Source organism: Symphalangus syndactylus, chromosome 10 (genome assembly GCF_028878055.3).
Source record: "Symphalangus syndactylus isolate Jambi chromosome 10, NHGRI_mSymSyn1-v2.1_pri, whole genome shotgun sequence".
Classification (NCBI taxonomy): Eukaryota; Metazoa; Chordata; class Mammalia; order Primates; family Hylobatidae; genus Symphalangus; species Symphalangus syndactylus.
Window position 1 is genome coordinate 131,990,804 of NC_072432.2, and position 13,670 is coordinate 132,004,473.

The 13,670-nt window shown below is 47.8% G+C and overlaps 1 protein-coding gene across 18 annotated transcripts in view; it reads left to right on the plus strand.

Annotated features, from left to right (window-relative positions):
* Positions 1-6,974: 6,974 nt before the first annotated feature.
* Positions 6,975-13,670, plus strand: part of PLEKHA2 (pleckstrin homology domain containing A2) — a 73,169-nt gene continuing 66,473 nt past the window's right edge. For 2 of the 18 annotated variants that reach the window (XM_063610936.1, XM_063610939.1), the window contains exons 1-2: positions 7,024-7,287; positions 7,638-7,732. The gene's annotated coding sequence lies outside the window, so the exon portion shown is untranslated. Of the gene's footprint in view, positions 7,288-7,637; positions 7,746-13,670 lie in introns of all 18 variants that reach the window. The other 16 variants (XM_063610950.1, XM_063610949.1, XM_063610946.1 and 13 more) reach the window with 14 other exon arrangements.

A 13,670-nucleotide genomic window follows, 5' to 3' on the forward strand; every position in this document is an offset into this window, starting at 1 on the left:
TATTCACCCACAAGTATTTACTAAGAGTAGCCCCTGTGTGGGCTCAGTACTGAAGTAGTGAATTATTTAACTAGTCTAAGCAAAAATAAAGTCAAACATAGTGCTAAAACACGGTCATAGATCCAAAGTTAAGTACCTATTCATTCTCTCACTCTGAACTGGGAAGTCCCAGTTCTTCCCTCTGATTGCAGGGCATCACTGAGGATGCAGGATTCCGAGTGGTGCACTGCACTTATCCAAACTGATGGGAAAACAATGCCATCAGCATGAATCAATAGGAATGGTGCTCTTGGCCAGCAGACTGTTATTTCTGGGGATGGCACGCACACTCAGTTCTGAGGCTGAGAAATGACACTATTAGTGTCAGACTTAGCAGTACAACAATGCTTTCCAAACTTTTTTACTAGGAAATAACTTTAGCACCTGTATGTACGTATGTATATGTGTATATGTATATATATTTATATGCATATCTCCTGTTTATATTTTACAAGTCTGATTTTATAAACTTCCAAATGTTCCACCAGAGTTTTCTGTTTTTTGATTTTACTTTACTACTGTTCTTTACTGCTGTTTCTCTTACCCTATTAAACAGAAATTTCCTAAGCTTCTTCTACTCCCCATTTTCCTACTCTCAAGGCTCTGAGAATTTGAGCTAAGACACAACCTTAAGTATTGCGCAAAGGTCACTGAACTACCATTCAGAACCCAGGGATTCAGATCATGACTGGCTGTGTGATTCTGAGATGCTATCGCTCTCTTAAAACCTAAATTCTTCCATCTGTAAAATGAGATGAAAAATCTCTAATTCCCTGAGAGTGGGGGAAAAAGAATAGTTAATAATTTATCATGAAGTGTTAGCTCTTTGGGATAAAAGTTTCAAATGAAATACGAGGATTTAAATCCAAAGATATGATACTGATTTTTCAAATTTACCATTGTCAGCACTTAACCATGTTCCCTAAAAGCATGAATTCACTCAATCCCAAATGCCATGGTATGAGACAGTTATCTGTCATCACCACCTTCCCCATTTTATAGAAGCACAGAGAAGTCACTGGTCCCTGGCTATTCAGCTAATTAGTGACCGAGTCAGGAGTCAAAACTAGGTAGCTGGGTGCCAGAGTCTAGTTACTAGGCAGCCAGTAACTATGAAATCATAGCCACTTAACTTCCAACTGTGTCCCTTCCTTGCTCAAAAGCCTTCAGTGGCTCTTGAAGCCTAGTAATAAGTACAGACTCCTTAGCTTAGCAATAAAGACCCTCCAGCTACCTTTGTTTCCTGTTTCATTCCCCATGAAAATCCTTCATATGTCCTCCCGTGCTCCAGCTGAACTGTACCAGCCACACTTCCCTGAATAGATCCCATGTGCTCCTGCTCTGTGCTTTGCCTCTGATCATCTCTGTATCTGGAATCCACCTATTCTCACCCCCCCCCACCTTTCTACATTTTAACCTTTCTTTCAAGGTCTTTGCAAGGGGCCATGTCCTTCATGCATTTTCTCCTGCCCTTCTCAACCACAGCTGGTTGATAATCTTCCCAGGGAATTTTATCTCTGCTCTCCTCTGCATGTATCAGTTTCTGTACATACTATATTCCCTCCTTAGTAAGATTTGAGCTCCTCGAAGGCTGCAATATGATTTTCTTTCTCATGGAACTTTTAAATTTTATTAAAAATTTAAATCATTCCTGTTCCTTTAAAAAAAAAGAAAAAACAAATGCATGCATGCTTGTTGCAAAAAAAGAACCCTCACAGAATACATCTCTTAGAAAGTGAAACCCACCATTATCACCCCTCTGCCCCTGCCATAAGAGAACTGTGGTTAACAGTTTGGAATGTATTCTCATAGACCTTTTTCATGTAAAAAATTATTTACAGAAATGGGATTATACTATATGTAAAGCTCTTTGCTTTTTTCACTTAAAATGTATAGTATTTTTCATATAGATAACTACCTCATTCTTTTTTTTTTTTTTTTTTTTTGTGAGACAGTGTTTGGTTCTGTTGCCCAGGTTGGAGTGTAGTGTTGGGATCATAGTTCAGTGCAACCTTGAACTCCTGGGCTCAAGTGATCCTCTTGCCTCAGCCTCCTGAGTAGCTGGGGCTACAGGTGTGCACCACCATGTCCAGCTAATTTTTAAAAATTGTTCCCAGAGACAGATCTCGCCATGTTGTCCATGTTAGTCTGGAACTCCTGGGCTCAAGTGATCCTCCTGCTTTGACCTTTCAAACTGCTGGAATTACAGGCATGAGCCACCCCACCGAGCCCTCATTCTTTTCTAAGTGCAGCATAGCATAAGATTGTAGTGATGCACCTGTTCAATCCCTTCTTGATGCGCATGAAAGTGATTTCCAATTTTTACCATTATGACCAATGCTGCAATGAATATAAATACGTATGTGTGTGCACGTATTGCTATCTATATATCCATATAACTTTCTTTGGATATGCAATTGCTAGGTGAAATGGAATGGAGATTCTAAATGATGATAAACATAGGAAGTGTCAGGGGTGGGAAGGAAGTCTTGTTTTATGCTTTTCTGCATCCTTCACAAGGCCTAACATTGCATCTACCAGTGTAGCTTGGTAGGTAAAAGACCACGCTCTGGCCTCTGGCTGTCCAGGTTTGTATCAGGGCTTTATCTCTATGTCTTAGCCATCTCATCATCATAAAATAATGGCAGGATCATTGTCATTATAAAGCTTAAATGAGATAATACATGCATAACAATTAGCAATTAGTAAGTACCTGGAAAATAAGTAAATGCAAGACATACAGGAGGAAAAATGGTAATGGGTTCAGATAATTGTTTGTGGAATGAATTGGACTGCATAAAACAATAGCAGTTTGAGCAATCATTCTAGAAATGGATGGTACAGAACTATTCATACTTTGCTATCAAAACCCATAGCAGCTATTTATAAAATGACTGGCTAACATTAGAGGTGCAATGTATAGCCCTGGAGCAATCCATCTCTGTGCAAAATGAACTGGCCTGAACCAGAATCAAACCAATGACCTTGGCCTCTTTGGCCCCACACTTTCCCTAATAGAACTAACTGGCCCCAGCTGCAGCCTTATGTAATGGGTATCTATGAGGACAGAACAATAGTTCCCTGCAGGGTACACTGGCTCACCACTGGAGGCTGTTAGGTTATCTAGCTAACCAGCCATTAACATTGAAAATGAATAGAAAGTACATAAATAAATGCTTAGAGTAGTGCATAAGGCTTTCTGTTTAGATTCTTATGTTCTAGGCCAGAAGTTTTCATCTTGGTGGCAAGGTTTCTATACCAATACTAGAAGATTCTAAGGTAGTCAACTCTGGGTTCTAGAACCAACTCTGCCACTAACTATTATAGCTTCAAAACCTTGAGCAAATTGTTGAGCTTTATTTTATCTTGGTACAACAAGGGGGCTGAAGTAGCTCACGTGAAAGGTCCTTTTTTGACATTCCTTTCACCACAGGTACAGTCACATTCTCAGACATCAGGGCTGTTTATTGCACTGAACAAAATTAAAGTATAAAATTAGGCAACAGCAATACTGTACTTTCAAAATGTGTCAGTGAAGTGATGGCAAAAGTAAACATAAGAAGCTAGACACAGCCAGGCGCGGTGGCTCACGCCTGTAATCCCAACACTTTGGGAGGCTGAGGCGGGTGGATCACTTGAGGTCAGGAGTTTGATACCAGCCTGGCTAACGTGGTGAGACTCCGTCTCTACTACAAATACAAAAATCAGCTGGGTGTGGTGGCACGGGCCTGTAATCCTAGCTACTCGGGAGGCTGAGGCAGGAGAATCGCTTGAACCTGGGAGGCGGAGGTTGCAGTGAGCCAAGATCATGCCACTGCACTCTAGCTTGGGCAACAGAGTGAGACTGTCTAAAAAAAAAAAAAAAAGCAGCAGCAGCAGCTAGACACAGAAGGCCAGATATATATGATTCCACTTATATGAAATATCAAAAATAGGCAAATCCATAGACTGGATGGAAAGCAAGTTAGTGGTGACCAGCGGCTGGGAGAAGAGAAGAATGGGAAGTGACTGCTTAATAGGTATGGGGTCACCTTTAGAAACGATGAAAATCGGTTGGAACTAGACAGTGGTGAGAGTTGTACAACATTGTGAATTTACCGAATGCCACTACATATACAATTTAAAATGGTAAAATTTATGTCATGTGTACTTTATCACAATAAAAAAGTGCCCCCCAAAAAGAGAGAAAGGGATGACAAAACATAGCAGGGCAGAGACTCACTTGACACCTGCTTCAGGGTAACATGAGAGGAGGGTGGGGGTGGAGGGCCCTCTGAGGAAGCCCTGGGAGATCCAGGAATAAGAGAGTGGACATTAGTGCAGGATTTGTCATCTAACTGGGGCCAGGTCCTGGCCAGGGACAAGTGTAGCAGTAAATGGGGCTCCAGTGAAGTATGAGCATCTCCCCGAGTGCACTGATGATGACCTTCCCTCAGCCCGACATGTTCCTGGCCTCCTCCCACTGGTGTCAAACTGTATCCATCTAAGTCCCATTTCAAAGCCCACTCCCTTCTTGAGCTCCCCCACCATCCCCCCGCCCCCCCCACCCCCCATACAGAGACACATTTCCCTCTTTTTTTTTTTTTTTTGAGACAGGTTCTCACTGTCACTCAGGTTGGAATGCAGTGGCATGATAATGGCTCACTGCAGCCTCAAAATCCTGGGTTCAAGTGACCCTCCCATTTCAACCTTTAGAGTAGCTGGGACCACAGGTGCATACCTGGCTAATTTAATTTTTTTTATTTTTTGTAGAGATGAAGTTTCCCTAGTTGTCCGGGCTGGTCTTGAACTCCTGGACTCAAGGGATCCTCTTGCCTTGGTTTCCCAAAGTGCTGGGATTACAGGTCGTGACCACTGCCCCTGGCTATATCTTGTCCTTCTAAAAGTTGACAGCACTTACTCTCTGTGCCATTCCCAGGGCACAAAGCTGCTTCAGCCTTTTCTAGAGACACCTGTATTCTCTTGCCCCCCAAGGCCTTCTGCTTCTCTTTGCCTCCCAGCATCCAATACAGTAGTGCTCAGGAAATACTTGTGGCTCTGTGATGGAGTGACTCAGGCAGCCCCACGGGGAGTAGAGTTTTATGAGTTTAATATGAACCATACTATGAAATCTGAGAAATTTACCTCATTGCTCATACTGGAAACCCTCAGTTCCAGTCGGATTTGCTTGGAGCTGGATGGAATTGTGTTGCTTTTCATACTGAAAATGATCATCTAATTTTTAAATTTAAAAAACATTTACATAGCACCTACTTCATGTTCGACAGGAATCTCAACACTTCACAAATGTTAAACTCACTGACTTTTCCTAACAGAGGCATTGAGAAGTTAAATAACTTGCCCAGGGGTCAAAGCCAGTAAACGGCAGAGCTGAGCTTCAAATCCAGGTTCCGTGCTTCCAGAGGAGATGCTCTTCAGTTTGTTCTGGTGCCTGAAACTTACAGATGAGTGGCAAAAACCTCCATGAACAGGGGGAAAAAAGACATTGATGTATTTATTTCAAGGGAAATGTGTGTGTGTGTGTGTGTCTGTGCGTGTGTGCGTTTTTGCCCATCGTCCCCCTTTTCTTCCTTATTGAAAGCAAAATGCTCTAGAGCAGTCTTTTTTCACACCTGAGAGAACGGCGCGGTTCATTTTTGCTTTGGCAATCAAAATGGAAGAGGAAACTTGTGTGGTTTCATCACTGGTGCTTTCGGGGGGTGTGGGGCTGGCTGTCCTCCCTCGGTCCTGGCTCATTGGCCTGAGCCCCCCTTCCCAGGCGTTGTGGCCTCCGGTCGGTCGTGGAGACATAAGAGGCCGCCTTTCCTCTGTTAACACCGGGAATGTGCCCCAGCCTCTCCCGCCTTCCTGCAAATCCAGTCCTTGTCCTGGAGAACCTCAGCGTCTTCTTATGCCTGCCTCTCTCAAAGCCTCGTAGGATTTACACCTGATTAACGACGTTTGCATCAGGATCGCCAGACACCGGCGCACGGCCCTGCAGGCCCGCGCGAATCCACTACAATTTCATGTTTCGGATGTTGTCCACCTGACTTGATGCATATTCAAATGTCTCTCTCCCCACGTGGGAGGCCGGTGTCAGAACCTGACAGACCTGCCGTTTACTAAATGGGGACCCAGGGCAAATTACTTCACAAGTCTGAGTCTCGGTTTCCTCACCGTGAACCGGACTGGTACCCATAGGTTGCGGCGTGGATCAAATGAGATAGCGCAGGGGCGGGACCGGCGCACAGCAGCTCTCTTAGTTCCTCTTGGCGAGGTCTACGTAGTAACACATGCTTGTCTGTTTCCCATTTTTTCCCAGAGCACCCTCATGCTCTGGGGGCAGGAAGGGAGTCTTCGCATCACACCGAAAAAGTCCCAGCGGGCACGGTGTAGGCGCCTGTGGTCCCAGCTACTCGGGAGGCTGGGGCAGAAGGATGCTGGAGCCCAGGAGGTCGAGTCTACAGTGAGCTATGACTGCGCCACCGCACTCCAGCCTGGGCGACAAAGCCAGACCCTGTCTTAATTAAAAAATAAAATAAAATAAAGAAATTAAAGTCCTTATAACCCTGGTTAGCGCGTTCCCGCCCACTGGTCTCTTAGGGTACATTTAGGACAACCTGAAGAAGCCACTCTTCTTGGGACCCTAACCCTTACCCCAACTCCTTGGTCCCCAAAGGCTAAGGGCTCAGGATCCGAAGGAGGCCCAGCTGAGGTCGCTGGGTGGGGCTCTGGGAGAAGGAAATGGGGTTCTTGAGGGAGTTCGCGCTCCAGCTCGCCTCCTCCTGCGAGGACGCCCCCTGCCCGGACACCTGCTGCCCGAGCTAGCGTCGGGGCCGAGCCTCCCCGCGGGGCAGTCTCGGGGCGCAGGTCCCACCTGCCAGGCGCGGACCGCGGGCGGTGTCGGGCGCAGCCTCCGGGCGCCCCGCCCCCGCCTCCCCCTCGCGGCCCAGGCGCCCGGCCGCGCCCCCTCCCAGCCCGCGGCGCCCCGGCACCCCTCTCCCTCCCCGGCGGGCTCCGCGGAGCATTGTACTCACATCCGGGGCTGGGTTTTGCTTTAATGCGAAACGTAATTAACCCGGAAAAAAGAGCCGAGGGACGGGAGAGAAGGAGGGGGCACTGGGGGAGACCACAGCGAGGGGAGCGAGAGGCGCGGAGAGTTTGGCAGCCAGACCCAGAAATCCCTGGAGCGCGGCGGACCCGGCAGCCGGAGGGGCGACCCCGCCTGATGTAACGCGCCCCGCCCGAGCCCCGGCCCCTGCACGGGGGGTAAGTTGGGCGCCCTCGCGGGCTCGGGAGCGGAGCGGCGCAGAGGGGCGCGCGGGGGCCGGCGGGGCTGGGGGTGCAGGGGCGCCCCGGCGGGGGCCTGGCGGCCTAGGGGCGCGAGGGGCGCGCGCCCAGGGCTGAATACGCCCGTCCTGGTGGCTGACAGGCGAGGGGAGGTGGCCGCAGACCCTGGAGGCCTCCTCCAGCCCTCTGGGAGAGCCCCGAGGGCAGCCCCTCCTCCAAGTGCCCCTGGTGGCCAAGGTCGCCGCCGCCAGGGGTCGGGCTGCGGGGGTGGGGCCGCGGAGAGGGTGGGGGCGGGAGTTCTGCTGAGCTGCATTTTCTCACGTTTGCAGCAGCGAAACTTCTCTGCGGGTTCTGGCGCCGGGGCACCGACCCCGCAACGACTACCCGGGCTGCGGGAGGGGAGGAGAGCAGAGAACGTCCCCAGGCAAGTCCCTTGGGTACGGATTGGGCCATGGAGACTCCTCTTTCTCTCCCCCCACTACCTTATTAAATGACAGGCCTAGAAGGCTCCCCTAGGGACTCCTGTCCTTTCCTCTGGGTGCAGCCTGGCCTTTGGGCTTCTGGAACTCCAGACAGTGAATAGGACTGCCCTAAAATGCAGGTTCGGTGCCAGGTTGGGTGAACCCTCGAGGGGAGCTATCGTTCTCTCTCTCACCAACTTCTTCCTCACCTTACACGCTTCCCTTTTTCTCCTCCAGTCCTAAAGACGATTTCACCAAAATTTTTTAAAAAAGAAAGAAAAAAGAAGGGTGGTTGGGGGGGGTGGGAAGCTAGGCCGTTTAGAATGGAAAAGTGTCCCTGCACGCCCAGAGAGGGGCACAGGGCCCGCTGCGGCCGGAGCACCCTCACATCTCCTCCCCGGGACCAGCCCTGCCCCCAGGCCCTAGCCTTAGGGTTTGGCTTCCTTCCTTCTTGGTGAACACCGGTTCAGGATGTATCTTCCCCTTCTCATTCCTTCTTCCTGCCCGCCACCTTTCTTTCTTTAGGGCTCCAAGTGGGGTTTTCAGAGGGCAGTAAACGGCAGAGAAGAGGGAGGGGAGAGCACCCCACCAGAAAGCCAGCTGTGGCTCTGGGGGCTCTGAAGGCTGAGCTGTAGATGCACTTGGGGCTGAAGTCCCAAGATTGCACTAAAGGTGTTCTTAATATATCTGAGCAAGTCCCATTTTCCCTTCTTTTGTCATTGTTTTTCTTTGGTTACAAAGCCTTCCGAAACAGCAAAGCAAAAGATCTTGAAAGAATAGAAGTTTTTGTTTTCTATTTCAGTTGCATTCAGTTGACATGTGTTATACATGCAAGGCAGTGATGAACAAAACACAACCCCTGTCTTTATTTTTTCTTTTTCCTTTACCTCTGGAGGGCTGGACCATGTCTTTGGGGAGCTTACAGGACTTGTAAGCCCCCCACTTGTTTTCAGAAGCCACTTTTAGAAAGCATCATCATCTCAGACGTTAGCCCTCTTCACCATGTGCCGCCTGAAGGCAGATGACTTTTGCACTGTCAGAGGTCTAGCTTGTAGTCTAGAGTATGGCCAGCCCAATGTCTGACATGTACCAGGTGCTAAGTAAATGTTTGTTGCATTAATGAATGAATGCAAACACATGAATTGTTTGCACTTGTCCAAATGGCAGAGAAAAGAGCAGTGTGGTTGTTCCTCAAACCTGTAGGGATTTGGTTCACCAAGCTGGTACATGGGAGTTATTAGTCCGGATGTTGCCTTTACACCTAAGTATCCTTTGACCCTGTTTGTACATTACAGCATGCTTTCTACAAATTGTCTGTGGCACTCCTTTTTAGCTGGCTGGTAATGGGAGCCTTGCTCCTTTCACAGATTGGTAATTACCTTGGTATTGATTGAGAAACTGCCTGCCCCTTGGTGAAGAGTTTTTGCAAACCTTTCTTTTTCCTTGTCATTGGTGCTTTCTTCTCTCTTCTGTGTAAGGAAATAGGGCCTGCAGATCTCATCGTGTCATAGTAGTGAGCTGAACCATATTCAGCTCGGTATTTTAGAGTGGTTAAAATAAATCTTGAAGACATGCAGGTTTTGGTTGGTGCAGGTTTTTGTTCTGCAGAAGTGGGAAGGGGAAGGCTGATGAGCCCTATCAACTGAGCCCCAGAGCAACCCTCCCACCACCTTGCCAAGTGTTTGCCAAAGTGCTAGGATACTAGGAAGACCCAAGCAGCGTTGGTCTCCTGTCCAATTCATGGGATAGATGGACAGGTGGGTGATGCCCCTGCTGAAAGGCTGGATGACTCAGATGAGAGCTTGCTGCAGACCACAGTGCATCAGAATATCTCTTCTGATTCACGGAAACTGCTGTGGCTCGACTTATTCCGGTTGTGATAGACCTAGGGCTTGGAAAAGAGGATCTGGGTGCTGGGACGTTGGATTGCTCTGCCCCCTCTCTTTTTCCACCATGAACAGTTTGGGTTGCCTTACTTTCCGTTTTCCATCTGTCTCAGTGAGCTGGATGGGACTCCAGCAATCTAATCTGGTAGGCTTTGGAAAGGAAGGAAGGAAAGCAAATATTATAGTGTGTTGGCCTACGGGAAGAGAAGAATCCTGGCCCTGCCTGATATAAGCCCATTATTGAGATGGGGTATTGGGCAGGCGGGGGAGATAGGGCAGCCGAGAGGTGGGAGGGATGCGGCCCCATCCTGTCGGTAGAGGAGGCCGGGGGTTGGTGCAGTGAGACCCTACCGTTCCTTCTGAAAGCCCCTTCCCTGCCCTGACCCCAGTTGATTGAAGAGATTTGTTATGCATTAAAGCTGGAATTGGGCTTTCTCATTGTGGAGGTCCCAGCCCTGCTGGGGCAGGGGCTCCTGATATTGCCCAGTGTGGGCAAAAGGCTTGGGGGCTTTGGCCCTGTGGTGTGCCTTTTGCCCACAGTGCCTGGTCAGCTGAGATGAAGAGGATGGGAACTTGGGTCCTCTTGTCCTGATGCTCTTGAGAAGCACTGCAGTTAAAGTGCGAAGGCTGGGACTCAAATTTGGCTGGCCCCTTGCAAAGCAGCTCTCTGCTGGTGTGATTGCCCATGGCTGGATCAAGAGGCAGCTTTCCTTGGAAGCTGATGAGCATGTCTAGGTTTCTGTTAACTCTCAGGGTAGCCTGGCCAAGAAGGAGTCAGCGCATTGCCTGGACTTTTTGTTTTAAACCTCCTGGAGAATTTTTAGAGATGTAAAATGTGGTGTTTCTTGGAGTAGAGGGAAGAGTGAGGGAAGCTGATGCCTTTCCTTGTGAGAGGAATCCCAGAGTCGCAGCTTTTTCATTGACATTTGCTCATTGGAGTTAGAGGGATGGAGGTGCGCATGCAGCAGCTGCCTGCCCAGTGTTAAGCAACTTTGCAGTAGTTAATGATGACCATGTGCTCCTTGTTAGGCACCTACACATGCAGTTTAACAACAACAATATTTACCCAATGTCTGGGTGTCCAGCGCTTTTCACACGTTGTTTCATTTAATTCTCACAGCAGCCTTGAAGTAGGTAAAGCAATTATCTCCATTTTGCAGATTAGGAAATAGACCCTGAAGACTTAAGCAACTTTTCTGCGTTTGAATCCAGGTTTGTCTGGCTCGAGACTCATGCTCTTTCCCTTCACTCCACTGCATGGATGGGATGGGTAACTGAAATCAGCACACCCTTTTGAATGGTCATCTTCTTGCAAAAGTTCCCTAAAAAATATTCATATTGGCTGGATGCCGTGGCTCATCTCAGTAATCCCAGGGCTTTGGGAGGCTGAGGTGGGAGGATCACTTGAGGCCAAGAGTTTAAGACCAGCCTGGGGAACATAGCGAGGCCCCATCTCTACAAAAAATTGAAAAATTAGCTAGCTGTAGTAGTGTGCGCCTGTAGTCCCAGCTACTTGGGAGGCTGTAGCAGGAGGATATTTTGAACTCAAGAGTTTGAAGTTATAGTGAGCTATGATCGCACCACTGCACTCCAGCCTGGGCACCAGAGCGAGACCCTGCCTCTAAAAAAAAAATTTTTTTTAAATACTCATACTGATTATCGTCACCTGCACATCCTCCGTACCACACCCAGCCCCTCCTCCTTCCCTAAATCAAGAGACAGAAGCACAGGTCTTTAGAGGAACACAGCTAGGCCATTTACGCTCCCTCCTCACCACTCCCCTGCCCCACCCCCGGCACTTTGCAAAAGGCCAGTAGGTTGGAGAAATTATGTTTTTTGTTTTTCTGCTTTTTTTTTTTTGGAGACAGAGTCTCGCCCTGTTGCCCAGGCTGGAGTGCGGTGGCGCGATCTTGGCTCACTGCAACCTCCACCTCACGGGTTCAAGTGATTTTCCTGCTTCAGCCTCCCGAGTAGCTGGGTCTACAGGCGTATGCCACCACGCCCGGCTAATTTTTTGTATTTTTAGTAGAGACAGGGTTTCACTGTGTTAGCCAGGGTGAAGAGGAGCCAGATGGAGAGGTCTCCATCTCCTGACCTCGTGATCCACCCACTTTGGACTCCCAAAGTGCTGGGATTACAGGTGTGAGCCACTGCTCCCGGCCGGGAGAAATGATGTTTTCTTTTCATTCTCTTAACTGCCCATGTATTAGTACACTCTGGTTGACATTGTCCATTATAAAATGAAGATTAGAGTTCCAGGATTCGCAGCTGTTGTTAGGAAGCCCTACAGTGAAACTGAATTCATTGTGGGGGAACTTTCACAATTCCGAAAGTTGGAGATCTCAGCTTTTATAGGCGGTAAAGCCAGTAGGGCTGCGTGCCTGCACTGGTGCCCTCTCTGGTGGAGATGGTCTGACGAGCCTTCAGCCCCGGGCAGGCTTTTGTTTCCTGCAGGCTCCAACAACCACATTTTCTTTGAATGTAGATGAGGCTGCTGTGAAGAGAGGCCATGAGTGTCTGAAATATTTTGTTGTTTTTGGCATCTTTATTGCAGTGGTATCAATTTCCAGTTACTCCTGCCCTTACACCCCTCCCCCCATATTTTTTCAAAAATTCCTTCTTGAGTATCTCTTGCTCTCTACTCCAAGTTCTAGGGTCCAGTGGGTATTGGGCTATCTCAGGGTCAAGCCAGCACCCTGTCTGATCTGCCCCCCGCCCCATTCCTGTACATGTTTGCATTCCTCACCCTGCACTTCCTCTGGGAACTTGTTCTCAGTACATTCCCTTCTCTCGCACTTTATTCTCCCGCCTTACACTATTTGGAATCTGCTATCATGACAGATTCAAAATGCGGCCATGTTAGAGCAGTAGGAAGTGGAGGCTTCCACACTTCCTAAGTTATAATCTTTGACCCATTCTCAGGGATGTGTTCTCAAATAGCCGTGCTTGCATTTTGCTGTTGTTTTTACTGGGCTTGTACATTGCGAAGGCTCTGGTTGCTTCATAATTTACCTTGATGTGTGCTGCAAATCTAAACATATATGAACTCCGTTGATGTGGTCTGTATGTATTCTAGCAATAGGTGAGTGGTGAGTGACTGCTCCATATCTCTATACCTCAGTTCCTGTCTGCTGTATTTCATACAGTCCTCTTTGAGATCTCTGATGTTATTTCCTGAAAAACTTTCTCCTGTTACCCAGTTGAGCCATTTCTGGTTGGTAGAACCTCAATCACTACTGAAGCTGCTGCCTGCAGCTTCTGCCCTGGTAGGGGTAACATGACAGAAGATATATGTACCACACGCCACACTCCTTGTCAAAAAGCATCTTTTGAATATTTTCTGGAGCCAAATCCCAGAAATTCCTTGTCCTGCTAACACAGAATGTAAAAGAAACATCTCTAGATTTTAAAAATGAGTAATTTTTTTCTCATTTTTGAACTGAGGTTGTAGTAGATTATTTTGTACTTGAGCCAATACCATTGAAGGCTTTATCTCTGTTATCACTTTCTCTTATTATTTATCTCAAAAATGCTAAAGTAGTCAGGCAGAGTCTCCCATATTTCCCTCTATTCTTTCCTCTGGCTCCAAATTATGTTAGCCATCTTCAAAATCAAGAGGGCTATTCGGAAAACCACAGCTCTCATTACTTAATACCTTTATAGCTTTTCTTTAAAATAAATCTATCTGGCTGGGCACAGTGGCTCATGCCTATAATCCCAGCACTTTGGGAGGCTGAGGCCAGAGGATCACTTGAGCCTAGGAGTTTGAGACCAGCCTGGGCAACCTACAAAAAATACAAAAATTAGCCGAGTATGGTGGTGCACGCCTGTAGTCCCAGCCACTCAGGAGGCTGAGGTGGGAGGATAGCATGAGCCCAAGAGGTGGAGGCTGCATTGAGCCATCATTGTGCCACTGTACTCCAGACTGGGAGACAGAGTGAGACCATATCTCAAAAAAAATCAATCTATTCATCTTTTCACTCATCCAGCCAGCCACTTATTTTATGTATGTATG